This window comes from Manacus candei, unplaced genomic scaffold (genome assembly GCF_025592945.1).
Source record: "Manacus candei isolate 608988 ecotype Guabito, Panama unplaced genomic scaffold, ASM2559294v1 h1tg000057l, whole genome shotgun sequence".
NCBI lineage: Eukaryota > Metazoa > Chordata > Aves > Passeriformes > Pipridae > Manacus > Manacus candei.
Window position 1 is genome coordinate 5,886,101 of NW_026138105.1, and position 26,047 is coordinate 5,912,147.

Consider the following 26,047-nt stretch of genomic DNA (forward strand, 5'->3'; position numbering starts at 1 on the left):
AAGATATTTGTGTAGTCTAGTAGAAGACTTGGCCTCTCAAGCCTCTCCTGGGTGACATTATTCTGCCTGATGTGAATGTATCCTGTAAAGAGGTGGGACAGATGTTAGTTCACTGTGGAAATACACCTGGCATTCCACTCCTTGCTCCCTCCCAGACCCAGATTATGGGTCCTCAGGAGGGTTTGTTCAGGATTCTGGAGCTACCATGGGACCAGATGATACTGAAGCCCTGCTCATTTGCAGCAATACTCAGTGTTCCTGCTGGAGTCTCCAGGGTTATACAGAGCTCTGTGCTTGTCTGCTTTGGCTATTTTTAAACTTTTCTGCCTTCTCACCTTAATGACTTGCTAGGAGAGCACTGTGAACCCCAACAAAGGCTTTTTGGAAAACTTCGTAGAAGAGGTTTAGTGCTGGATTTTCTTTTTTCATGTTCCTTCATAAAGTGTGATGTTAGAACACCGTATTCATGTCTGGTGGGCCTGAACAGTTGATGATATAAAATACCTGACCCAAATATTTTTATCAAGGAGAGAGCTTGATATTAAAAATATCCATGGGAAAAGCAGGTAAATTGTCATAAGGTTGAATGGGAACACAATGCTGAGGCAAAATGAAAGGAGTGATGGTGGGGAGTAAAAAAAACTTCTCTTATTCCAGGTGTGGAGTAAAGAGGGAGGAGATTTGCTGTGGAGAAATAAAGACATCTGAAGAAGTGGTGAGAAAGAGTATGGGCACAGTATATAGTGCTCAAACCAAAGCATGAAAGGAAAGCTGACCTCAAAGCCAGGCTGCGGACTGTTCCCCTCCAAGTTACAAAATGAAGTAATGGTTTTAATTTTGTTTTGTTTTCTTTGCTTAAATAAACAGGAGGATCAGCACTGGAACATTAAGTGCCATGTAGAAGTGGTGCTGTTGAGCCTTTGGCTGAAGTTTCATGGTAAGTTATCACTGCTCCTGGAAGATTGAACCCATCCCTTCCCCTTGGGCAGTGCTGGCATGAAGATGGCTGTGCCATGGACTGAAGAGCTCAGCTGGGCTAAAGTGAGGCGGCAAAGGAATTAATGGGCGGTTTTCAACCCATCAGAGTTTCCTGGTTGATCCCACTGTGTGTCCCCTCACATGCGCAGGGCTGGCCGAGGGACATGGGCGGTGATGGGATGAGCAGAACGCTTCCATCACCAGCGCCGGCTTATGCAGCTTTAGTGTCCGTGCAATTACAGTTTGACTAAGGAACACCTGTCACCCCCTAGTTTCACCACAGCTGCGGTGTGTTCAGCGGGATTTGTTTCAGACCCCGGCGCGGAGGCCGGACGGGCCCTGCGGGGCCCTCGGGGCGGGCGCGGGGCGCCATCTTGGCGCGGGCAGCGCTGCGGGGCAGTGACCGCCAGGTGGCGCCGGGGCGCGCGCGGCCGCCCGCGGGGACGGGCGGGAGGGTCTGAGGGGAGAGGCGTGAGGGGAGGCACCGGCACACACAGATAGCCGCGGGCAGCGGAGGGCAGGCACCAACACACCCCCGCGGGGAGGGCAGTCACCGACACACACAGCACGGGGGGCAACCACGGTAGGGGAGGGTGTAGAGCATCCTTAGGAGGAGCGGCTGAGGGCTCTCGGTGTGTTCAGCCCGGAGAAGGGGAGGCTGAGGTCGGACCTCACCGGGGTCTGCAGCTTCCTCACGAGGGGAAGTGGAGGGACAGCACCCATTCCTGCTCTGTGGAGACAGGACTTGAATGGCCTGAAGCTGTGTCAGGGGAAGGTTAGGCTGGATATCAGGAAACTGTTCTGCCCCAGAGGATAGTCGGACACTGAACAGGCCCCCCAGGGCAGTGGTCACGGCCCCAAATCTGACAGCTCAGGGAGTGTTTGGACAACGCTCTCATGGACAGGGTGGGATTGTTGGGGTGTCTGTGCAGGGCCAGCAGTTGTACTGGATGACCCTTGTGGTTCCCTCCCAACTCATGATATTCTGTGATATCTCCAAGGCAGGTGCCAGACTTTTTGGTGGTGCCCAGTGACAGGATGAGGAGCAATGGCCATAAACTAAAACACAACAAGTTCCACCTCAACTTGTGGAAGAAATTCTTCCCATGAGGGTGGCAGAGCCTTAGAACAGCTCCCCAGGGCTGAAATGGAGTCTCCCTCCCTGGAGACATTCCAAACCCACTAGGACATGTTCCTGTGTCACCTGCTCTGGGTGACCCTGCCTGGGTGGAGGGGTTGGACTGGACGATCTCCAGAGGGCTCTTCCAACCCCAACTATTCTGGGATTCTGTAAACAACCACCATTCTCCATGGGCGTCTCCGGTTCCTCATGGTGTTAGGAAGCCTTCGGAGGAGGCTGTTCTGGTGCTGCCCCAGCATTCAGAGGCAGTGGCTCTGCCTGGCTCATGTGTGTTATGGTAACAGGCACAGCCACCAATGGCACAAGGTGGTGGTGCCCATCAAGAGCCTGCGGTCAGAATGGGAGGTAGAAGTTCATCCTGGTGGAGTAGCTGAGTGGGGGGTGCAACATTTGTAGCACACTGATTATTTTCCCCATTGTCACCGCCTAATTGTGGGGGTGAACCATTCAGAGCAAGAGATCTGCGTTGCTATTCAGCTATTTTTGACTTCTATCCGAGCCTCTATCAGTCTCTGGCTTTGTCATGGGCATGTCTTGCTCATGGAAAGGAGACATTGTTGCTTCCAGAGGAAATGACATAAAGTGGAAAGAAACAAAAGCTTGGCTGCTCACATCTCACATGGTTAGCAGGGGACTTCAGAGAAGAGCTGCTTTGTAAGAATGGCTCAGTGTTAGTGGCTGCTGGAGCAGCTCTTTTTCCATTCATCTTTTGACAAAAATAGCTGGAAAGGAGCACGTGAACCTCAGAGTCTATTTTTTGATTTGTCTTTGGATTCTCTAGTACAGCACATCTAGTCTGTGGAAAATGTAGAACACAAGAGATTGGTTTCTTCAGCCAAAAGTCCCTTGAGTTCATTCCTGAAAGGTAGTGATTGCTTCAGTGATACAGCATCACCTGCTCAAAGCCAGGGCTTTGAATCAATAGCTCTTGACTGCTGATTGTGTTCTGTCTCATTTACTATTACCTTCCTTCACTCAATTCTTCTGTTTGGGAGCTTATGCTAAGGTTTTTTTTATGTTCCTCATACGTTTTCCCATTGGCCAGTCATGCACCTCACATTTCTGACTCTGGTGTAGAGAAGGTGGTTGGCTTGTTCAGATGGATCCTGTGAGCTTTTAAACCTCTTGTGAGACTTCTTTTGCCAGCCTTTCCTACCCCAGCCTCCTGTATATGCTGTTCTCCTGTTGTTTCCATGGGTCAGTGCTGGTTACCTTTTGAGATAGGGTTCTTTGTGCTTCTTGTGTACCTTAAAGCAAGATTGGAAAAGATACCTACTCAGACATGTACAGCTGGTTTAGTGTGGAAATTCCCTGTTTCCATTTCTCTGGCCCTTGGTCCTTGAAGAGGATTTACAGGTAGATACAAAATCTACTTGTATTGATACTTTTTTTATTTTAATGCATGTTTTGATCATCCAGCATACTCGCAGTTACAGAACCACAGGGGAGTGGTTCTCAAGCCACTGAACTTTGGGCAGAACTTGCTCCATGATATACTTATAAACCCTGCTTTATGATGGTTCCCCAGAGCAGCTGCTGACGGCTCATCTTTGTCTCATGGTGCTTTCAGAACCTGCTCCCTGAGGCCCTGTGTGTGAAACCTGGTGTCATCACTGTGAAAAGAGAGGAAGAAGGGTTTTTTTGGGTCACTATGTCTGGGGTTTGCTCACTTCCAAACAAACCAACCTCTTCCAAACAAACCTCTTCTCTCTTCTCACTGCTGAGCTGTTCAGTTTACAGTGCTTACTTTTTCTTATGAGCCTTTTATGTTAACATGGAATCCAAGACTGAGAAAGAATATAGATAAATCCTTTCCAAAAAGTCCCTGTGACAACTAGGATTTGCACAGTGTCTTTCACTTTTGGCTCTCACTACTTTTTTTTCCTTTTCCTGAAAAAATAAGAGTTTCTAAAAAATATAAAACAACAGAAATCTGTGCTTGGTTAAGTGGTTTAGCCTGCCCTGCATCAGCGTGCTGGCCCTGGTTTGTGTTCTCATTCATCATTCTTACTCTGCTGGTGCTGCCTCCAGACTGACATCAGTGCTGTTGGTTTACCACCTCCCTGGGCTTGGTCTTGCTGATTTGAGTTAGAAGACCAAACTCAGTCAAACCTTCCCTCCTCTCTCCTTGCCTAGTAAAGTCTAGGAAGAGGAATATCCTTTTTTTCCCATGGACTGCTATGCTCTGGTGCTTATACTGAGCACTGGACTAAATCTGTGGTAAGATAAAGTAAAATACATTGCACGAGGGGAAATAAATCTTGTTTTATAGTTGGGGGTTCAGGGCAGTCCTGCTCTCTCTGGCTCATGAGAGGTTGCTGTACCAAGAGAATAATTTTCCTTTGTCATGCACTGGCTCCTCTCGAACTCGCTGTCGCTGTGGTTCTGCAAACTGCTGCACAACGGCTCTTCATGAATCATATTTGCATATCATTTCCCCTCAGCACAGGCTGCTGCTGGCAGATCAGCTCTCTTGTGTCTTGTATTGGTGGTTTTCTTTCACCCTGGAAGAAAGATGGTTTAAATTTGTTCCATGTCTGCTCTGACACTGTGGTGGTAGTTTCTGTACTGGCTCTGTGCACCAGAGCTCTGGCTCTGCCCCAGACTCTGGTTCATAGTTGCATTAGTTATCAGAATCATTACAGTAGCATTTCATGATAAGAGTGGCTTTTTCCAGGTCCTTTCTGAGACCAGTGTGAGCAAGTAAGTTTGTACCTTCCCTCTGGAAATTCCAGGCTCAGATTTTAACCTGGATTTGTTTGCCTGAATATGAACCTGACCTCAGACGACCAATCTGTTCTTCAAATGTGCTTTATGATAGAGTTTTTCTGCCCCCCATGGACCCAAATGAATTCAACAGAACAAACCTGGAATCCATCTGCTTCATCTCCTCTGTTATGGGTTAATTCTGTATTTTATTTTACACTAGGAAATATCAGTGTGGCTCCATTGACAGAGATCCTGTTGGACACAAGGGACAGACTGTAAAGGTCCCAGGGAGTGTCTGGGGCTGCAGTCATGTCACTGCTGGGGAGGTGGCCAGTGTACATTTGGGGGCTGCAGTGCTGAGACCAGGAGTGCAGGAGACACTATTGGTTTGTTTGCAGTAGAAAGCTGCTACTGTTTGATATGTCTGTTTGATCTCCTATTGCAGAACACTCAGAGCACTATAAAAACACTTGATCTGCATATACTCATTCTGGTAATAAAAGTACCATAAAACCTTACTATGAGTAATTTTATATATATATTGCTTAATTTATACTTAGTTTTTAAAAGATGACTTCTTAAAAAAAACCCACACACAAATGAGACATGATCATCAGTAAAATGTCTAAGTACCTGTTAGAGTTTATAAAGCATGGTCCATGGATTAAATGATCTACAGCAGTCATTTATGCTTTATTTGGGTTTCTAGATTAAATCTGAAAATGCCCAGAAAATTCCCTGCACTATTAGCCCGATGCCAGGTTCTCTCCTTTCTAGCTAAAAGATCTTTATTTTTTCCTATGAGGTTAAGGGAAGAGTATCTTCTAGGTCAGTCACCAGGACAAAAATCTCAGCTGAAGTGATCCTCATTCCTCTGTATTCTTAAAGTCTATGAAAATCATAGCACAGCTTTAATCCTGAGTGAACCAAGACCTCCTCTACTCCACTGCAGCTGAGAAAGAAAACTTGTATAGAAGTGGGCTCTACTGCCTCTCATTTCTCTTGTCAGTGTTGCTGCCCTGTTTTACAGGTTAGAATAACTTTTTGGGTGTTCTGGGGAGGTTTTCTTAGTTTTGCTTTTATCTTTCCCTTCAGAGAGTTATTCTCAGTTCTTGGCTTATCCATCACTTTTGGCCTGTACATTACAAGAGCTGCAGTGCTGTTTGGAGATGTATCTTGCTGCCACTGAACAAAGCACTGGCAGGTGTTATATAGGAAATTGGGTAATTCTTGCTAATACAGCTCTTGGCAGGACTTCAGATAAGGTTCAGGCTCTCCTGTGGATGCCAGAAACAGGCTTGGTTGTAGTAGGTAACAAAAGAAAATGTTTATTATATTAGGCCCTTGTGATAACTTTCTGAATAGGTGTATTTTGAAGTATTCACATGAAAAAACCAGTGTAGTGTTTATCTTCAGGCTTCATCCTCATGTGAGTTACTTTTTTTTTCATGCAGATCAGAAGTGATATGTCAGAGACTCTGGATGAGACCATTCCACTCATTAAAGACAAGGTGCTGGAGAGGAACCACATCTGTGCCAAAGTTGATAAACTTGAGGTTTGTTCACTAGAAAATTTACATCCTTCTCTTTATATGTTTATGGGTTAACTGTCTAGGATTTTATAAGGAGCACTCAGATGTTTATGGCCCTCTACTGTCTTGTGTTTGTTTTTAAATCAGTGTGTTTACCCATGGTTCAGCACATGTAAGTGTTTATGGTTTTGGAACATCACTGAGTAATTTATTGCTGTGGATTCTACAATTAAAAATGGTAGATGAAAAGCATTAGTTGTGGTTTCAATGTTAATAATTATGCTAATAATGTTGATCTGTTTTGTGACCTGAAGGAGTACGTGTGAAACCATTTGTAACCAAAAATTCAAGTCTCACATGCAGTGCAGATGTACCCATCTTAAACTGCTGGGTGTTGTCCCATGCCACAGCAGAGATCTCTGAGCTGCCCTGTTCTGCTGTGCCTGCTCTGGTGTTTGTTGCAGTGTGACTCCCTGTCTGCCCTCCCCATGCTTAGTGAACACTGTGGTAACATTTGTGTCAACTGAGGGCCAGTGTGCCTCTGGGAGGAGTGGATGAAAACATGAGCAGAGAAATTGTGTCATGTTTAAAACCGGTTTTAACTGACTGGAAGTGAAACCAAGTGGTTGTGCCAAATCTGTTCGCGGCTGTCCATCCCTTCCCCCTGTTCTGTGGGACACCATTGCAGAGGTGCCCCTTCAGCATCTCTTGCCAGGGGAAAATTAAGACTATCCTGACAATATCTGTAGGTGAGTTTACATTGTAATCATAGTGTCCAACTTGGGTATCTTCTCTCTATAGCCTTGATCAGACAGGGTAAAAAAGTTTGAGTGCCCCTCTCTGAACAGTGTGTGTATTTATTTCAGCTACAATTTTTCCTCTTCTAATTAAGCAAGGATGCCATTCTAAATGCAAGGGAAATCTCCTTCTCAGTGTTCTGCAATTAGATTTCAAAATCTTATAATTTTTTTTCATCTTTCACTGTGGTTTTTTGGGTATTCAGAGATTTGTTTCATAAACACTTCCAGTGCACAGTAACGCTGGGAGAGGGATCTAATCCGTAGGAGAAAAGTGAGTAACCAGGATTCACTCTTTGTGTTTGGAATATCCAGAGGTGGGCTGAGAAGAAAGGACCTTGTACTAAATATAAATTACAAACATGCCTGGGTAAGTGTGACGGGTTCTAAGAATATAAAACCTCCAGAGGGAACAGAGCAGAGGAAGGAACTTTCTCTTGTGAAGTTTCTCTGTGGGAGAAAAGCTTTTCTGCTGTAAAGCTTGAACTTTGTATGGGAGAAACTGTGATTTCAAATCTTTTTATTCAAAGATGTTATCTGTGCCCTGGCTGAATGGGGTGCAGCAATCTTAGAGAAAGGACAGGAAATCTATTTTAGAAAACTTCAGCATGTGGAGTTTAAAGAAAACACCAGTATCTCCCAATGGAAGAAAGCTGAACGTTAGCAACCCTTGCTGTTTTGCAGCTTGTGATAGTTGGTGTTTTCTTAAAGCTAGAAATTTTCTTTCAATGTCATTGGCTGAAAATCTTGTCAAATATTTATTTTTAGCATAATTTTTAACCCTTGTATAATTTCAGGGAAAGGCTTATAAAATCATAACCTCCAATAAATCTCTTTTGAAGAAAAAGTGCGCATTTGTTAGATAACTTTTCTGGAGGCTTTTTACTGTGTATTTCTTTCTCCTGATGTTGTAATCTCTACAACAACAGCTGCTTATCTGAGGTGGGGTTTGCTGTCTTGTCTGGGCTGAGGTGCTGGCTAATGGTTTTTCCTGGTACCTGGGGTAGAGTCTGAGAAATGGAAGTGGGAAATTGATAGTGGAATATGAAGCAATCTGTGTTACTTTATTGGTTTGGCTGAGCTCAGTAATGAGCAGAAATTATTGATGAGTTAGACTGAGAGACCTGTACTTAAGTCCTTTCCAGTGGCTGCTGGTGTAAAGTGTGGATGTGGAATCCCAGCCTTCTGGCTGCAGTCTCCATAGTCTGATAGGAGATTGATTCTCAGAGAGAAGAAAACTCAGGAGGAGTAAGGAGCTGTGTAGAGTTTGTTTTGCTCTGTGTAGAAGACATCAAACTGTGTCTTATCAAAAATAAATCATGGGAATAAGAAATCTTTCCTATACTGAGACTTTGCATTTTTTAACTTTTGCAGATCAGCCTTCAAATGTAACTTGATGTAGGTGTCAGCCTCACTCTTTGCTATATATTAGCAGTTCCTCTTCTCGAGGACTCCAAAGCAGCACATATTGGAATTTCTGTTACTGACAATGTGTGATCACATATATGTCACGCTACTTCTTTGTGTCCTAATTTACCTCACAAGATAATGTTTGGTGTTTCCAAAGTGCTATGAGATTTTTCTGACAGCCTTGAAGAAAAATATTTGTTAAATTAATACTCAGCCATAGCAGATGGGAAAGATGAGAGGAGAGAAAATAGAGCAGAGTATTTCAAAACTGGGGGTGTACTATGTTCATATTTAAAACTCATTAATTTTCAAGTGCTGAATGCTACAAGCCATTTTCTTAATAATGGAGAAAATAAAAAAGTCTGGCGCGTGCTAAAATATTTGTTGTTAAGGACTTTGGGGGTTTGTTCAGCTTATTTTACCTGCAGATCTGCTTGAAGTTAATCCAGCCCCTTTCTGACTTGGACTGATGCATTAACTGGTTTGGCAGCCCCAAAAAGGTCACACTGGTTCTGTGTTGAGAAAATGAACACTTGAAAATGGGAACATTCAGGGAGGGGATGCTACAGGCCCAGAAGTCAAGATTTCAGCTGTCACAACGCTGAGGCAGCTTGCAGTTTTTAAGTGGGCATGAGCAGAAGTCAAAATAAAAAATACAGCCTATTCCCACGTGAACCAGTTCTGTTGGATTGTACTTAGAGCAGGTGTAAAATGTCTTTGCACTAGACATTGTTAGACATGTCCTTGTCAGACTGTGCAGAGCAGGACAGCTCAGTGACACCTCCATGCAGCTCCTGTGCTGAGTTGCAGACACAGCCATGGGGGGACGTGGCAGTGTCACCACTGCTCTCTGGGGAGAGTTGGGGCAAAGGAGCTCTTGTATAAACAGGTACCACTTTGGGGGGAAATCAGCTTTTAATTGAGCCATTGTGCTGCAATGGCAGAAAAAAACCCCCATTTTCTCATTTATTTGCAGCAAAGAAGTTAAAATAACAATCCAGATTCCCTTTTTTAATCAGTGCTAAGATTGGCTTCTGACTTCCTGTTCTCTAATGGGAGGGATTAGGCCCTTTATGTTTTGAAAGAGATGGAGCCAATTCCTGTTGCAAAATTCCAGTACTGAGATCAAATGAATGAATAAAAACACTTAGGAAAAACTTGATTCATCAGAAAGGCACCTTCATTAGTGCTCTCATCACTTCTCTGTCATAGGAATTGTCTTCAAGCCATAATTGCATCTCACTGACAAAGGTTTCTGGCTACATATGTAAAGATTTGTAAAATACTGCCTTTCTGTAAACTGGTCTGATCTGTGCCAGCGAGCAGGAACCAGAGCTCCTCCTCCGAGTCAGTGCCAGGGACTATTGGTTAGTTCAGCTCGAAATGCTCTCTGCAGTGCGCGGTCACTGGGCTCTGGGAAGGCAGGGAAACATCCTCCTTCAGCAGCGTTTTACATAACATTCCCTGTGCAGAGTTAGAGTGAATTACTCCCAGAGCAGGTATTGGCTGGCACCAGTCAATGGCAGGAACGTCTCCTCACCTCCCTTTTCACATTCCTGCACTCCTGCTGTAAGGATGGAAGTGGCTGCATGTGGCTGCCTGGGCAATGGGGATGGCTGCAGCTGGGTCAGCTTCCCTGTCTGTGCTTGCAATTCTGTCCCTCCGAGCTCTGTGCTGTATTTATACTGTCAGACAGGGCTGGGTGTGCTCAGGGTTACCAAACAACACGTGTGAAATACTCACCCATCAGGGCTCCTGTTCATAAACCTGGGCTGTGCTGCTGTCAGCTCTTAAAAACCCCAAAGCAACAAAAGAATAGAAGCTAAACCTTGGCTGTTGTGTCTCTGGCATGAACACCCCAGGGCCAGCAGGGCATGTGCTGGGAAAGATGTTCTTGGGTCCCTTTCTCAGCAGAATCACCTGCCTGGATTTTTCTGGCAGCATCCCAGTTGCTTTGTTACAGGTGCTGTTTGTACAGCTGGTGTTAAGAGACATTAACCACGTTTCCCAAAATATTGCAGTTCCCTTACTAGAAAAGGATGACTCTGTTCCCTGTTTCAGGGTTTCCTTGGTTATGCTGTTTTTCTCAGTTTATGCTCTACCAGCTACACGTTAAATTCTAGCTGAATGTAAAATTCTAGTTAAATTAGATGAAGAAACACCCTGCAGATTGCATGATCTTTGGGGTTAAAGATCTCAAATGCACTTCTATACACTGAGAATTTATGTTCTTGCCAGCCATAGTTGTGGTGACCTTGTTGGGAACTTTGTTTTACCAAATTTCTGTGGGTTATTGTCTCCACAGCACGTTATGCTCTTCCACTTAGTGCTGCAACCATGCAATATACACTTTTGGAACAGTGTCCCACCAGAGGAATGTCTGTGGAAATTGTGGTCTCAGTGTGACAAAAGCAAAAACTTCTGTGTTTATTTTGTTCCTATTTTTAATTCTGCACAGAAAAAGAAAAAAAAAATTAACCTTTAAAATTATTATCTGTTTATAAACATTTTGCTTAAAAAAAAAAGTTCATAATTTATACTTGGGGATCAACGGGGGTTGAAAATCACTGCAACTGTCTTCATGCAAGCTGTTCTGTCTTTGAGCTTCCAGTTTAATGTATGCAGTCTGCCACGTTAATTCTTGAAGTAGCTCTTAAGTGGGAGGCTGTAAAAGGGGTGATCTTGGACCAATATACTTTTGAAAATAGGAACTTGAACGTTGCAGAGGAGACACTCGTCTGGTTCCTCGTGTCAAAACGGTCTCAAGTAAATAAGCAATTTTAGAGTAGTCTTCAAAATTGTGAAAGGGGTTAGTAAAATCTCTGCAACTCTTTGTAGTACAGGGAAAGCTACTCATAAAGTGAATTCAAGTATCTGGAAAAGGGCAGTAAGGAAGGAATGGAGGGTAGTGATACTTAACCCTATGGGTTTCATTGATGTGGCAGTGAGTGAGGTGTTGGAAATGCAAAGTGAGTTCAAGAAACACCTGAGCTCCTTTGTTCAGAGTGAAGAGCTTGACTGGAAGTAAAATGGCTCAACTTTGGAGCATGAAGGATCTGGGAACAGATGAGGGGTTTTTCACTATAAAGAATACCTTTTGTTCAAGTATTTGTGGCATGAATTTGTCCTGCTAGTGTCCTTTTTTTCAGAAGGACACACTGAATGTCAAATGAAACATCACCTTGGTCAAAGCTAAAACAAAGCTTCTACCATCTTGTCTTGGCATCCCCTAAGTCCCAGGCACAACTTTGGGGCAAAATGTTGACATTCCCTAGTTTTCCAGGCGGTAAGAAGTAAGTGGGTTTTACTTTCAAGCTGATTTTTGAAAAGAATGAGTTTAACCATTGCCTGTTTGTCAAAACGGAGCACATTCCATCACCGGCCTCATCCCTGCCGGCCGGTCCCTTTTCCGTGGCCTCGGGCACTCCGGGTTGGTGTCGTGGTGCTGTGGAGAAGGTGCTTTGCTGCTCCGCAGCCTCCGAGTGCCGCGCCGAGCAGTGGCTCCCTGCGGACCCGCGGGCACCCGCGCATCCCCGATCATCCCTGCCCATCCCTGCCCATCCCTGCCCATCCCTGCCCATCCCCGATCATCCCTGCCCATCCCTGCCCATCCCCGCGCATCCCCGCGCATCTCCGCGCATCCCCGCGCATCCCCGCGCATCCCTGCCCATCCCCGCGCATCCCTGCGCCCGCCCGCCAGCACGGCCCTGCCCCGCCTCTCCCCGCGCGGCTCCCTCGCTCCCGCACACACACCCCCACGGGCACTGCCTTTTCCTTCCTGATTTTCCCAGTGTCGCCATTCCAAGGCAACAATAGCTGAAAAGGCTGCTTTGCACAGGTGCTTTTGGTTTGAGCAGCGAGACAGAGCGAGTGCGTGCGTGCGGGTGTGAGGGAAATCAAAATAACCCCGCGGTTTATGGCTCAGCGAGGTCGGGCTTCTCCCCTTTCGTTTTTGAAGAGTCTTTACTCAGCAGTCACATTTTTTCCTTGTGGTAAAAAACGCAGCCGAGCAGATGGCGAGTGTGAACACACGGACTGCAGCTCTGCCTAGAGTCGGGAACAGGGAACAGGGAGCCGGGGCTGGCACTGGCTCCCAATTCTAGTAGTGTTTACGTGGTAATGGATTTGTTCCACTTGAAATATCCAATGGTATGTGCTGGGTTCAGCGGTCAAGGGATCCTTTAGGAGTAATCGAGGAAAGCAGGAGGTTTCTAGACACTGAGTTTGTGGATTTTTTTTTCCTTTGACTGATTTCAGCATTTTTGCCATTAATATGAAACTGCAAAGAGAGTCAGAAGGAGCAACAGTGGATAGAAACACAGCCTTTACCGGAAGGGAGCCTACAAGACAGATGGAGAGGGACTATGTACAATGGCCTGGAGTGACAGGACAAGGGGAATGCCTTCCCACTGCCACAGGGCAGGATTAGATGGGATATTGAGAAGAAACTCTTCCCTGTGAGGGTGCTGAGGTGCTGGTACAAGTTGCCCAGAGAAGCTGTGGCTGCCTCATCCCTGGAAGTGTCCAAGGCCAGGTTGGACGGGGCTTGGAGCAACCTGGGATAGTGGGAGGTGTCCCTGCCCATGGCAGGAGGTGGAGTTGGATGCTCTTTAAGGTCCCTTCCAACCCAAACCATTCTATGATTCTATACTGGACTTTGAGCACTGCAGTGACACCAGACACCTTATGGCAGCTCCATATTTGACCATGTGGTTTAAATTCTATTGAATGTTCCTAAACCTTTGACAAGGATTTGAAAAACAAAGTACTATGTAGCAAATCAGGAAACATTTTTATATTTCTCTGTGGTTTCCTTCTGCTCTTGCTTTGAAAGTATGAGTGCTAGCTATTCAGTGGGCTGCTATATATGAATTAACCCCTCCTGTCAGAAAAATGGCCTAGAAATATGGTGACCGAGTTCAGAACGTTTTCAGTTCATGCATAAGATTCCTTACTACACATGCTCTCATAACATCTGAAACTGAGCCAGCTCCAGGAATCATATTCATAGTAAGAAACAAACACTGCTTGATGGTAATTAAACATCACACCCACTTGGTATTTTACACAGCAAGTTTCCCTCTGTGTGGAATGCTCTGTTTGCAAGAACTACCTAAACTGCAAACCAGGCTTCCTTGTCAGGCAACCTGCAAACCTGAGGGCACAGGAAGAGTTAACATGTTTTACTGTATGAGCAATTGGTGTCAATATAGGATGTTTTAAAGGCTTATTTGATATTTCTGGCATTAGTTCTTGAGTTTGGTAAAATTGTAGATTTTAGTCTTGTTAGGGCTTGTGCAAAATGTTCCTCCTCACTTATGGCAGTGTGTTCAAACAGGACTGAAGGCCAAGTTCCTTTTGAGAAAGGACAGGGGACCATACTTAGCTCACCTTTGACTTGAGATGTAAGGTCACAACTGCTAGGAAAGACCAGACTAATTGCTCTGAATACGCACAAGGGTATCTTTAATACCTAAAAACTGACAGTGATTTCCTGTACGCTTTATGAAGCTTCTCTCCAAGCAAACAGAGCTCAGTTCAGCGCGTTGGAGTCTGTCTGTGAGCACAGCCAGCCCCGCAGGGCACCCCGAGGGAATGTGCGGCTGTGGTGAGGCTCTGGGGTGGTTACAGCGAGGTGTGGTTATGGTGCAGTGATGGTGGGGTTGTTGTGCTGTGCCGGTGCAGTTCCAGTGTGGTTATGGTGCAGGTGTGGTGTGGTTACAGAGCAGTTGTGGTGCGGTTCTGGTGTGGTTACAGTGCCTCGCTCCTGCCGCGGGCAGGGCACGCACCGGCCCGAGCCCCGCTAGCCCGGCCCCTTTCCTGGGCTTTGGGGCTGTGTGACATCATTGGCAGCCAATCGGGAAGTGCTTTAGGGCAGAGTTTAAAGCTATTTCATAATATATTTATATTCAGTGCAGGTATTTTGGGGCTTCAGTAGCATTCATTTTGTCGCAGAGTCCATGTGTAAATATGGCCTGGGGGAAAACCGGTCTGAGAAGGGCGCGTTTGCCCTTGGTTCTGTACTTCAGCGGGGCGGCGAAATGCTGCAGGACGCGCGGCCGGGACCGGCTCTGATGGGGATGATTTCGCAGTGACTCTGCGACTGCTGCGAGTTCCCTGCTGGGCTGCGCCTGCCTGGGCAGCCGGACCTGCGAGAATTTCCCAGGCTGCTCTGGTTCGCCAGGAACACAAATGCAGGACAGTCTGCGGGGAACGTGTGCGGGAGGGGAGAGTCTGCCCCGGGTTCACCCGGGGCTCAGCTCACTCCCTGTAGCAGGACCCTGAGGGATTGCAAAACTATTACAGTAATTTCCAGACTGTAAACAACAATTTTTGCTATTCGTTGTTACTAAGACAAAACAATATTTCTTTTTACAGAAGAAAGAAACAGAGGTTTGTATCAAGGATGGGACTATCAGTACTTTTATTTTTATTTTAGGCTGATTCTCCCCCAGCTTAAGCACTGTGGATGTGCTCATGCCAGGTTGCTAGAAGTCACGTATTCACATATGTTCCATGGCAGGCCTGCAAAGTGTAAAAGTGCAGTGTTGGCTCCTTCATCCTCTTGGGACCCCAAAGATTTTAAGTGCTCCTGAGCAAGAGGCTGGGGAAGAAGTCTTTCAGGTGCTGGCTGTGTCTCCAGCAGGCTGTTCAGCGTTCACAAAGGATTTAGAAAATGAGGCATACAATGGGATGAGAAGGCTTGTTGACATAATTATTTTGAGATCATAAAAGGGAATGTCAGCTGCAGAGAGCTGCAACACTGAGAATGGGAAACTTGTAACCAAAATGATGCGTCAATAAATTAAATGTGATGCACATGGGGATGATGTGAGGGAGCCTCACGTGTGTGGTGCTGCTCTCTGAATCAGTATTTTTCACTAAAGAAGGAGATAATGAAATAATCCAGATGGCCTCATGAAAACCTTCAGCTTTCAGGTCAGTTACAGAGAGAGAACACTGAAAGTTAGGACCTATTAGGAAAAGTACAAAGAAAGAAAATCAAAACTGTCTTGTGCCCCTCTCTGCATCTGTGGTTTCATCTTTAATATTGACTGGTGAGTTGGAACTCACTGTTGTAGTTGTAACTAAAAGAAGATTTATGTATGTTAAATTTGATCAAAGTAATTTAGCAAAGTTACCTTTCTATTTCTAGGAACCCATATGCTGCAAATTCCTACAGGTTAGGGGAGCATTCCAGGCCGGAATGCTGCATACTTGCCCTGTTTTTATGCTCTAAGCATCAGCTGTTGATCTCAGCTGGAAACAAGTTCCTCAGCTTTGGCTGGACCGTGTAGGCATGCTGGCTATTCCTGTATTTGTGGGCAAATTTTTTCCTGGGCTACTGCAGAACAGCATCCCAGCTGCTCACTAGAGGTTCACACACAAGCCAGTCCTCATTGATCTTCGTTTCCTGCTGTATTACTCTTGGAAGCTGAGTGTAATTTTCCATCTCCTATGACTTGTGGGTGGGTGTCAGTCTTTGTTTGTCTGAATGCCTTCCCAATGAGCATTAGGATATTGAATATTTTGCCAGGCTAAGTCTAACACTTCCAGTTTTGCCACATTTCCAGTATCTGCTGGGTTGTCCAAGGTGCCATGTGCTTTCAGTTCCCATTGCCTTCTCTTCTTCAGGCTGGAGGCACCAGCTGTCTCAGCCTCTCCTCATCACATCCATAACCTGAGCACCCTGATTGTCCTCTTGCTGGACTTGCTCCCAGTGTGTCAGTCCTGCAAATCCTTCATGTCCTGGGGAGCCCCAAAGCAGACATGGTACTCGACTGAGTCTCATGCCAAGCTAGAGGGCCGTGATCAGCCCCCCCAGTCCGTAGGTTATGCCTGTCCCACAACAGGGTGTGCTCTCTCTCCACACTGCCAGGGGCTCTGCTGAGTCAGGGGCAGCTTCTTGTCTCTGAGGACCACCAGGACTTCCTTTCTTGCCAGCTGTTAACTAGGTTGACTCTTTTAACCACTGTTTGCCCTTACTAGGTCTATGCTGACTGTGCAATCACCTCTTTTTCTCTGAGGTGCTGATAACGGATTCCAAAAGTTTTTGTTCCCTATTTTCATTAGTACTGAAGTTAGGCTGAACATCCTGTGGATAAATTCCTGTATCCTGCTCCTCAGCCTTCTGGAAGTCAGGTATGACATTTGGCTTTTTTCCAGTCATGAAGAACCTCCTCTGATTGCCCTGACACTTAAACTGACTGACAGCAGCCTCACGGTGATGTGAACCAGCAGCTTTAGCATCCCCAAGTGCATCTGGCTGGTCCCAAAGGCTTTGTTAGAGGTTGGGGTTTTTTTTGCTTTTTTTAACCAGCTTGCTGTAATAGTGCCTGTTTGGATCTCCCCCTGTCTTAGGCACTCCTTTGGCTGTGCCACTAAACAGGGATCTGGGAATTCTAGGAGCAGACCTGGCAGTAAAAACCAGGGCAAAGGATGCACAGAGTTCTCTAAGAGGTAGAATGAGAACAGCTGTGTCAGAGGGGTGCTGGGAGGGTTTCTGCCCGTGGTGCTTCTGCAGGTGGAAATGCTCAGTACACTATCATTATTTACCTTGGTTTGCCTCCTTCCTTCCTTCTCTCCTATTCCCTTTTGGCTTTTCTGAATATCAACACGGGAGGCAACTGAGAGGCTGAGCCTGCCCAAGCTGGGCAATCTGCCTTAGGAAGCCTTGCAGACACAGACTGTCAGACCAACCACAAATGGCAAGAAAACACATCCAGACTTGCTTTTTTAAAGGACATGCTCCTTCTGGCAAGAGCATATTGGGAAAATGATTCTATTAGTGAGAAGCTAAATCCATCACTGAAGAGCAGAAAACATGGTGGGTGACAGGCCTTAGCACAAGGTCTTGGACTGTGCACTCAGAGCACATTTTGCAGTGAGGTTTTGAAAGCTGTCACTTCTCTATGTCCCACACTCTTGTGGCAGAAGAGCTGCTGCATCCTTGTTTTCTGTCTCCTTACCAAACAGCCAATAAACTGTACCTTCCCATGGCTTCAGCAAGATTATTGATCTGTGCAGATCATTATTGCAGCTGCTGAACACATCTTTGCTGAAGAGATTGAAGGTGAAAAAAGGGCACACTGTTGGATTTTTTCCTGTGTTTTTCTAAATTCTCTCTAGACTTTATGTATCTCATTATTATTTATGAAATAAAAATAACTGTTTGGCAGTTTTTACATATTTTCATCGTATTGTGCTTCACAAAGGGAAGCCTGATTTATCCTTCTCTTTGGGAAATTATATATATAAGTGAAAGGTTGTCATGAACGGCCAATTTCAGCCAAAGGGGGGGGTCTATGTGATGCTTTCTGGAGCTTGCAGGGTATTTGCTTTGCTTGAAGTGCTTGAACAGAATGTTTGGAACAACAGAGAGGAAAAGACTTCTGTATTTCTTCAGGAAGAAAGTTCTGCAGCTTGTGCTCCCCATCCAGTCACATTTTGGGCTTGCAGAGAGGTAGTTTGATTTCCTTACCTGACTGAGACAGTAAAGCTGCTCCTATGGAGAATGGAACCCGACTCCTGTAAGGAGTGCTGGGTAAAGTATAACTGGTGTAGGAGATAGGCAGAAATTGAGCTCCAAAACTTGTGTTCTGAGAACTGGCGTGGTTTGACATTGCTGTGTTTGCCTTGGGACAGGAACTTCTGTCCTGAAGAGGAGAATTTCCACCCACACTCTGGCTTTTGCAATGAATAGTTTTGGCTCATTCGTACAAACCTGCCCTCCTCAGGGGTTTGAGGTGCTGGGCCAGGCTGGGCCAGGCTGGCTCTGATGTGGTGACACACTTCCTCCTGTGATGGAGAGAAAAATCCCCTCGGGGGAGGAATGGGGAGCACAGCTGGAGGCGCTGAGGTTTTAACCAGCCCTGCAGGCGCTGCAAGAATTCCCCTGATGCAAATCCGGGTTCTGCTGGGACTTGCTGTCCCCTGGGATGTGCTGTGCCACCTCTCTGCCTCCCAAGGTGCAGCGTGTCTGATGAGTCTGTAGGGCTGGTGTTAGGTTATCTTCAATCTCCAGCCTGGTTTGGAGTTGTGGCTGGTTATCTCTTTTAGTAGAAATGAAAATTATTTTACCATTGTTATAAACTATGTTATAAACTATACTAAAAATCAAGACTGAGAGGAATCCAAATAATAATTTTTTAAGTTTTGCTGGAAAAAAAAAGAAGTTTTCTTGATTTTGGAGCTGCCAAAGAAAGAGGTTTCAGCTTTTGCTCTGTTTTGATTACTACAGTCAGTCTAGGTATTGATTTTAATACCTGCAGGAATGATCAGAGCTGAAAAATAATTATTGCCAGAGAGCCGAGAATCCCCTTTTATCTTTGATAGCAGAGTTCAGATGTGTGTTGCAGGTCTCTGTGGAGAGGAGCTCCTTGAGCTGCACTGCTTTCTTTGGGTACCTGCAGCCTTGCTGATCCACTCCAGAAAGCTTGGCAGGCCTTCCCTGTAAACTAACTGGAGCAAATTTGTTTATTGGTGTCAAGGGAAAGATGCATTAGTGCTGCTTCAGGTGGTAGGCAGCAGGTGTGAGAGACATGGATTCAGGAGCTCTGGGAATGGGAATAGTATTTCAGGCAAAGTCATCACCACAGTCCAGCGGAGGGAATTGAAATATTTAATTGTTGTTCCTTTCCTGGCTTCTAAGAGGCAGGATTGATCCAGAGCTGAGTTCAGAGGGATAAATACCCCAGGACAGTTGCTGCTGAATTACCAAGGCTGTACATCTGGTAGCCTGAAAGGAGACTTTTATTTTATTTTTTTTTTTTTGGGGGGGGGGGGGATCTGGAATGATCCCTGTCAGAGTCAGAATGAGAGTCCAATTTTTCAGGGATGCAGAATGTGGAAGGGCAGCTTGGTTTTTCTGCATGAAATAATATCCCTCCCCCTTTTCTCAGGTAATCTGCTCTTCCCTCTGTCTGTGGAAGTAGCTCCGTGTTTTAGCTGTAAATAGCCTGGATAACCATCCTGCTTGGAACAGGGTCAGAAATCCTCCTGGTGATGGCAAACCTTTCAAGTGGGGAACTCGAGGGCTGTACCAGCCCTGCCCCACTGAGAGCCCAGACCTCCTGTGCTGCCCCAGCTGCTTCCCAGGGGAAGCACTGCCTGTTCTGAGCTGTTTGGGAGCCCTTTGGAAAGAGAATGGACAGGGACAGGGACAGATGGATGAACTCTGGGCTGGGCTAATGGTCCCTGAGGGAAGATGCCCTCCATCTGCCTTATAAAATCAGTACTAAGGTGGATTTCTGGACCATCTTGTTGAAACTTGGATGGAAGGGAAACGATTTTCTGTGTCCACATCAGCAGTTCTTGGAGCACTTGCCTTAAATGTGGTGCTGCTGTGTGAGCTGACTTTAACCTGGCTGTGGAACTGATACTGAGCAGGCACCCCCCCTCAGCCCAGCAGTTCTTTCCCTTCAGTCAAAGGTACAGTCTGACTGACTGTGATTTAAGCTGTTTGCTGGGCGTGACACAACCTGGAAGTGACCACCTTTTGACCCAGCTTTGCTGTTCTGATGCTGGGTTGCAGTTGTCAGAGTAACCTGCTCTTAAATGGGTCATTGTCTCCCTGCTCCGTGTTTGCCGGGGTCTGGCTCTTGGGGGCTTCAAACTGCCTTTCCCAAGGGTGCTTTTAGTGCCTCCGACGGTGTGACACAGTTTGTGTCCCTGGATAACTCGGCTGCCTGTTCAAATGCAACTGGCTGAAGTCTCTACAGCTGCCACCAGAAGTTTTAATCTTCCAGGCATGATTCTACATGCCAGTGCTTTTATTTGCCTGCAAGTGCAGAGTTGTGTGGACTTGATTTTTCAAAAGCTCTCGCAAATGTTTTAATCCTTTCATTACTATTATTTGATCAGGCCTCATCTGAACATGCCTTACTGCCTTGCAAATGCTAAATTCCTCTGTAATTCCTTTAATCTTTATTTCCTCAGTTTATTCCCTCATTGTTGGACCTTTAAAGTAATAGAATCCACGGGTATAGGGCAGCTCAACAGAGATCTGATTCCAGCAGAGGGCTGTGATCTGGCATTTGTTAGATGGTGACTCACAGGAATCGAGAGATCTAGAGGTGAAAAGCTATTTCCTTCTACTTAAACCTTTCTCTTGTGATGACTTCAAGAGGCTTTGGAATTTCAAGATACTTTCTCCCTCTTCCCCCCTTCCCCCTTAGCAGACAACCACATCACCTTTCCTTTGAGTTTCCCAGCAGCCTGCCCACAAAGGAATTATTTCATGTGCAGCCTGTGTGATGTGCACAGCACAGAGGTTCCTCTTGCCCCTGTTGTTTAAACCTGGATGGCATTTGTGCTACTGTGGAAAAGCTTTCCTTGGACCCCTTCCTTGGAAAACAGTCACATTACGTGGATTGGGGGCTTTGCCTCTCACTTCCCAGTGGTTCAGCAGCTGTACCCCAGGCAACGAGTGAAATAGTTCCTTTAACATAAGCTGGTAACAAAAGAGTTCCTCGATGAAAGTTTGGTGTGGTTGGACATAAACCAGGAGGAGTCACTTTTGGAAGTGTTTAAGGTACAGTTACAGGAATTCGCCCCAAAAAATTACCCATGTCAAGGCAGTATAGAGAAAGCATGTGGTATCTGCAGTCAGAGAGGCAGGTGTGCCTGTGAGTCAAAATACCTGTAATACTATACAAATAACAAGGTATTATTCACCAAAGCATCAGATTTACTACAGCAGGGATCTCAAAAGAAATCAGTACATTCTCATTGCAATTGTGGCATCCTTTGTTAGGAGGAATTTTCCATAGTGAGTGCTAATAGTTCTAAAGTAGCTGGTTACAAACCAGAGCGGGAAATCCGGAGCCTGTTTTAAAGCTGGTTTGAGAGGCTGTGTCCGTAGTGAAGGTGGATTGCCCTGGGCAGGGCTTTCTGCAAACAGATTGGCACCCAGATCGTTAAGCTTAATTACTGCAATTCACAGCACTATTTCTGCCTTGTTTTCTCCTGGTATGAACACTGGCAGTGCTGCCCTAGAAATGGGGGACAGATTATTTTCCTTGGAATATCGGAGTGACCATTAACTTTCCTTTCTCCCTACTTTTATTTCGGGTAAAATACAGACAATGTTCGTGTTCCACCGTGAATTGTTACAGCTGGCTGTTCTCGCAGCTGCTCTGCTTCGGGTTTGCTTTGTGCTGTGTGAGCGGGACCCCTGTCTGTCCTGCCCGTGCTGTGTGAGCACAGCTCCAGGAGCCAGCACCAGATACCAGGATAAATGAATATTTTCTACTTAATTAGGCCTCGGTGAATGTGCAGAGCCAGGGTCTATTCCCAAGAATTAACAGTGGATGCTCAAGAAACTTTCGTAAGCAGACACACGGCTTGAAACACACGAGTGAGAATTAAATACAAATTAATGGGAGGATTACCTTTAAATAGCAAACTACCCTCTGGAAAGAGGTGAAGTTTAGAGCCTGGAGAGCATCAGCCTCATGGGAAAGACAGGCTCTTCCTTTTCCATTGAGACTGGAATTTTAGCTAGAGATTTGGATTGCTGCACCACAGAAAAAATGATTTTATCTCCTCAATTCAAGATTAATCAATTATTTGAATTCTTCAAAACCCCAGGAGCAAAACCAAATCCCTTTCTGTATTTCTTCTTAGTCAGTATTTTCAAGTGGTACAGATTCATTTGCATTTCTCTGTGCTTTAAAACTAATTTCCCCTGTGTTCTACTCTATTTTTATCTGCTCAATATTAACCCAGCAAAAGTCTGTAGAATCAGGTGTAAAAGTAAACAACTTCACATTTTCAGTATTGGTTACAAAGGCAGTTATTACTATTGGAGAGCAACTTCAGCCTGAGATGCTGATTCTACCCCCCTCTTGTCCCTTTTACCAGTCAATCCCCTCAAGTATTATTTCCTGTTCTTGAGCAATAAGATGAATTTCTGCCTTGTTCTTGTTCCACAGACATCCTCTGCCAGCAGCTTACCCCTATGACCTGCCAGAACTCCACTGAACTGAAGACTTTTTTCCTGTGGACTATGTAAGTACCAAGTATCCAAATAATTAAGCTTTGATAACCAAAAGGTTTCTAGGAAAGGTGCCTGGGATTATTCTCAGCTGTTTGTACTTCAGGACATTATGACTGTATTTCACCTCAGGTCTTTGCCTGGCAGCTCTGAGGGAAGGCAAAGATTACTGATCCTGTTGTAGCTCTGTGGAGATGAAATGTTTATTCTGGGATTACATCACAGGAGTTTGCACTTAGGTGATGAGCTTCCAAACCCAGTGAAGACAATGTACAAAAGCTCACTTTGGTTTACCCTCATATGTTTTCAAATTTAAAATGATCAGAGGGTTGACAAGTGCTGTAGTGCAGCCTGTTAAACCTGCCAGTCATGTGCCAACACTGCCAGCTCCACAAATGCTCAGACTGCAGAGGATGTGAAGTCAATGGCAAAATTTTAAAATTCAATAAACTGCACGTGGTTGGAGCTTCCAGCACACTCTTTACACTCTTTATTACACAGGGGTAGTGTGTTACAAGCTGTTGTGTAACACAACTTGAATGATATGAATAAACTTTCTGTACCTTCTGCACTTTCTGGACCTTTGGATGTGCAATTGTGGAATGCAGATGTGACTTAGCCAGGACCAGGAGTAGCACAGTTCATCTCTGTGCCATTTTTAATGTTTTTACTTCAAAAGAGGCCTAGGGAAACAAAACCCCCTCAATTCTCTGAATAAGGAACAGAGGAGGGGATGTACCTTTCCAGTGATTGGCTTTGCATCCAGTACAATACAGAGAAATGGAAAAAAATGCCTGTTTTAAAAATGCCTGTGGAAAAGCTCAAGATGGAGAACCCACTGCAAAGTCTGTAAAGGGAAAAAAAAGCCAAGCTTATGGTGAAAGTAAAGCTGCATGGCTGTAACCATGGAGACCAAAGCTCTTCTGATGCAGAAATAAATGAACACAACCTTTTCATATTTATTAGTGGGACTGATGATGAAAGATAAAGTCAAATTAAAATATAAAGCAATAGAGACAGAGCAGGTTGCTGCCTCTGCCCCTGCAATGCAGGTTATTGTAATGGATCACTACAAATGAGCTGGGGTTACAGAGAGGCAAATTAGTTATGAAAGGAACAAAACACTCTTAGTTATACCAACCTGTTTATCCAAATATCAACTTCTTTATTACAAAACTGGAGACAGTGCACACAACATATTCCTGAAATCTTTTGGTTCTGATAGAAATGGAAATAATACCATAGCATTGTATGAGATGTGTGTACTACACAAAGGGAAACTTTCCTGTAGCTGTACTAGTGAATATTTGACACCTGCTAATTTCTTGGTAGCAAGAATGACAGAGTTTTCCTATAAAAATACAGGGTGAATATTCAGGTTTGTCTTGAAAATACGTGTCAAAGGGTCAGGTGAGTTGTTGCTACAGAACTGTTACTGCAGGACAGGGGATGGCAGCAGGAAACCTCACTGGAGCTTTCAGGAAGATTCGGAGCTCGTGCAATAAACCTTCGGTGCAGATCTTTGACTTGATGTTGAAGGAATGTTTTGACTGAGCAGAAATCCCAGGGCAGGGAAAGCATTAAGGTTAAGGGTGGCTTTGGTGTGTGAGGGACTGGACAGAGAACTGGGAGTTTAGGAAAGCTGCCTGTCTGTCCCTGCTGCAAAATCCCTGTTCATTCTGGGGGAGAGCTGAGTGGCTGTGCCCGAGGGTGGAGGGGCTGGAAAGAGGGGAGCACTGACAGGGAAGTGAGGGAAGAGTCCTGTGGCACCAGGGTAGGTCTGTGTGTGAACAGGGCTTCACCAGCACAGCTGTGGCTGTGACACCCCGACACAGAAGCACCACAGCAGCTGCTGTGCCTGTCTGGGGCAGCACTCTGGGGGTGACAGGGCACAGCAGCTCCCACCTTCTGCTGCCCAGAGCTGGCATGTGTCCAAAAACGATGTCTGTGCCAAAAACTACTGCTCAGTCTCAGCTGCTCCACCCTGCAGATCTCAGAGCGGATTTAAGACAGAAAACCCACTTCGCTTTTCTTCAGTTCCAGTGAAATGGCTGAAACAAAGAAGAGTCTTAATGGTCTTTGTGCTGCTGTGCTCCCAAAGCCCAGGTAGCCTCCTAGTTCCGAGCTCCCACTGGACACAGGGAATGTCAGTGGCAGCTTGAGCTGCTCCTCTGTGAGCACAGCAGGAGGGGACCAGAGATCTGCTACAGAACTTTGTAATGGCTGTAAAACTTGGGTAACTTCCAGCTCATAAAGTTATAATGGTGTGACATTACACATGGTGTTAATTTACACAAATTGGGGTTAAGGTTCTCCCAGTTTTATTGGGCTCTTTACCTCTTCTGCTTTTTGACTTCCTCAAAAGTGTGGTTAGCCTCAAATCTGAGGGGAATCCGAGCCCAGCCTCAAATCCACATTTGAAGAATAACTGGTTTGAAATAGTGGAAAGTTTACGGCAAAACTTAAAATAAACACCCTCCATCCTTCTTGATATTCTGGTAAGAGACTGATTTTGTGCAAGACCTTTAATTTAATCACTATATAAAATGCTATTTCCTGGAATTTTCTGGCAAATGAAGTGCTCCTAGAGAGTTCATATTTCAGTTTTAATATTCACTGACTACACCCAGGAGTTCAGAATATTTAACTTATAACTACAGAGCTCACTAATACTAAATTTACCTTGCCAGATATTGAGACAAATCTGGTGCAGGTTGATAAAAGGATACCAAATTGCTTCTGCCATTGCTTGATAGATAAAGGCTGCTGTACTCTGGGTTCAAGTGTTTTGCAAACACATTTGTAAAATCCCTTAAAGCCAAGATGAAGGACACAGAATAAATCCTGAAATGTCTCAATCTTCAGCCAGCAGCTGCCTGCAACACAGTGGGAGGAAGGAACACAACCAAGTTTTCTTAGAAAGGACTCAGCTTTTCCAGGACTCCCTGCCTGGAGCTACTGGGATACGATCAAGCCACTGACAGCTCTAAGTGGTCGTTAACAAACTCTCACCTGATTTACTGAGGTCATTCTCCATGAAATAGTTTGGAAAACCTGCTCACAAAACAAGTTGAGGTTCAAGTTTTCTTTTAAAGCAGAGAAACACAAGGAGCTCTTTTGCTGATGTAAATGCCAAAGTGTTTTTCCTGTATTGTTCTTGAAACATCTTCTACCTCTGGAGTTCAGAACTGGGAGCAGGACAGTCCAACTTCCACTCCTCTGAGGTAAAAAAGCACAACAAGAGTTGTGTCCCTTCTGTGAGGGGGGAAAGAACAGGACACATCTAAATCATCTCCACCTCCAGGTACCTGTTTTCAGTCATCACACACAGAGTTAGTCCAACAAATCCCACAAATGCTCATTGTAGTGTCAGCAGCACATGGAGCAGAGTCTCAGCTTTGGCTCCCAGGACCAAGTACAGTTAAACCCACCTGACTGCTCCAGATCTCTGGGAAAGGGTTTTGCTGCTTAAAGTGTTGGAAAA

General features: G+C 45.2%; 1 protein-coding gene across 3 annotated transcripts in view; it reads left to right on the plus strand.

The window, feature by feature from the left end:
- PARD6B (par-6 family cell polarity regulator beta) overlaps positions 1-24,062 on the plus strand; it is a 45,050-nt gene extending 20,988 nt beyond the window's left edge. The window contains exons 4-7 of one of the 3 annotated variants that reach the window (XM_051802806.1): positions 871-937; positions 6,283-6,384; positions 22,502-22,577; positions 22,711-24,062. The gene's annotated coding sequence lies outside the window, so the exon portion shown is untranslated. Of the gene's footprint in view, positions 1-867; positions 938-6,282; positions 6,385-22,501 lie in introns of all 3 variants that reach the window. The other 2 variants (XM_051802804.1, XM_051802805.1) reach the window with 2 other exon arrangements.
- Positions 24,063-26,047: the final 1,985 nt, after the last annotated feature.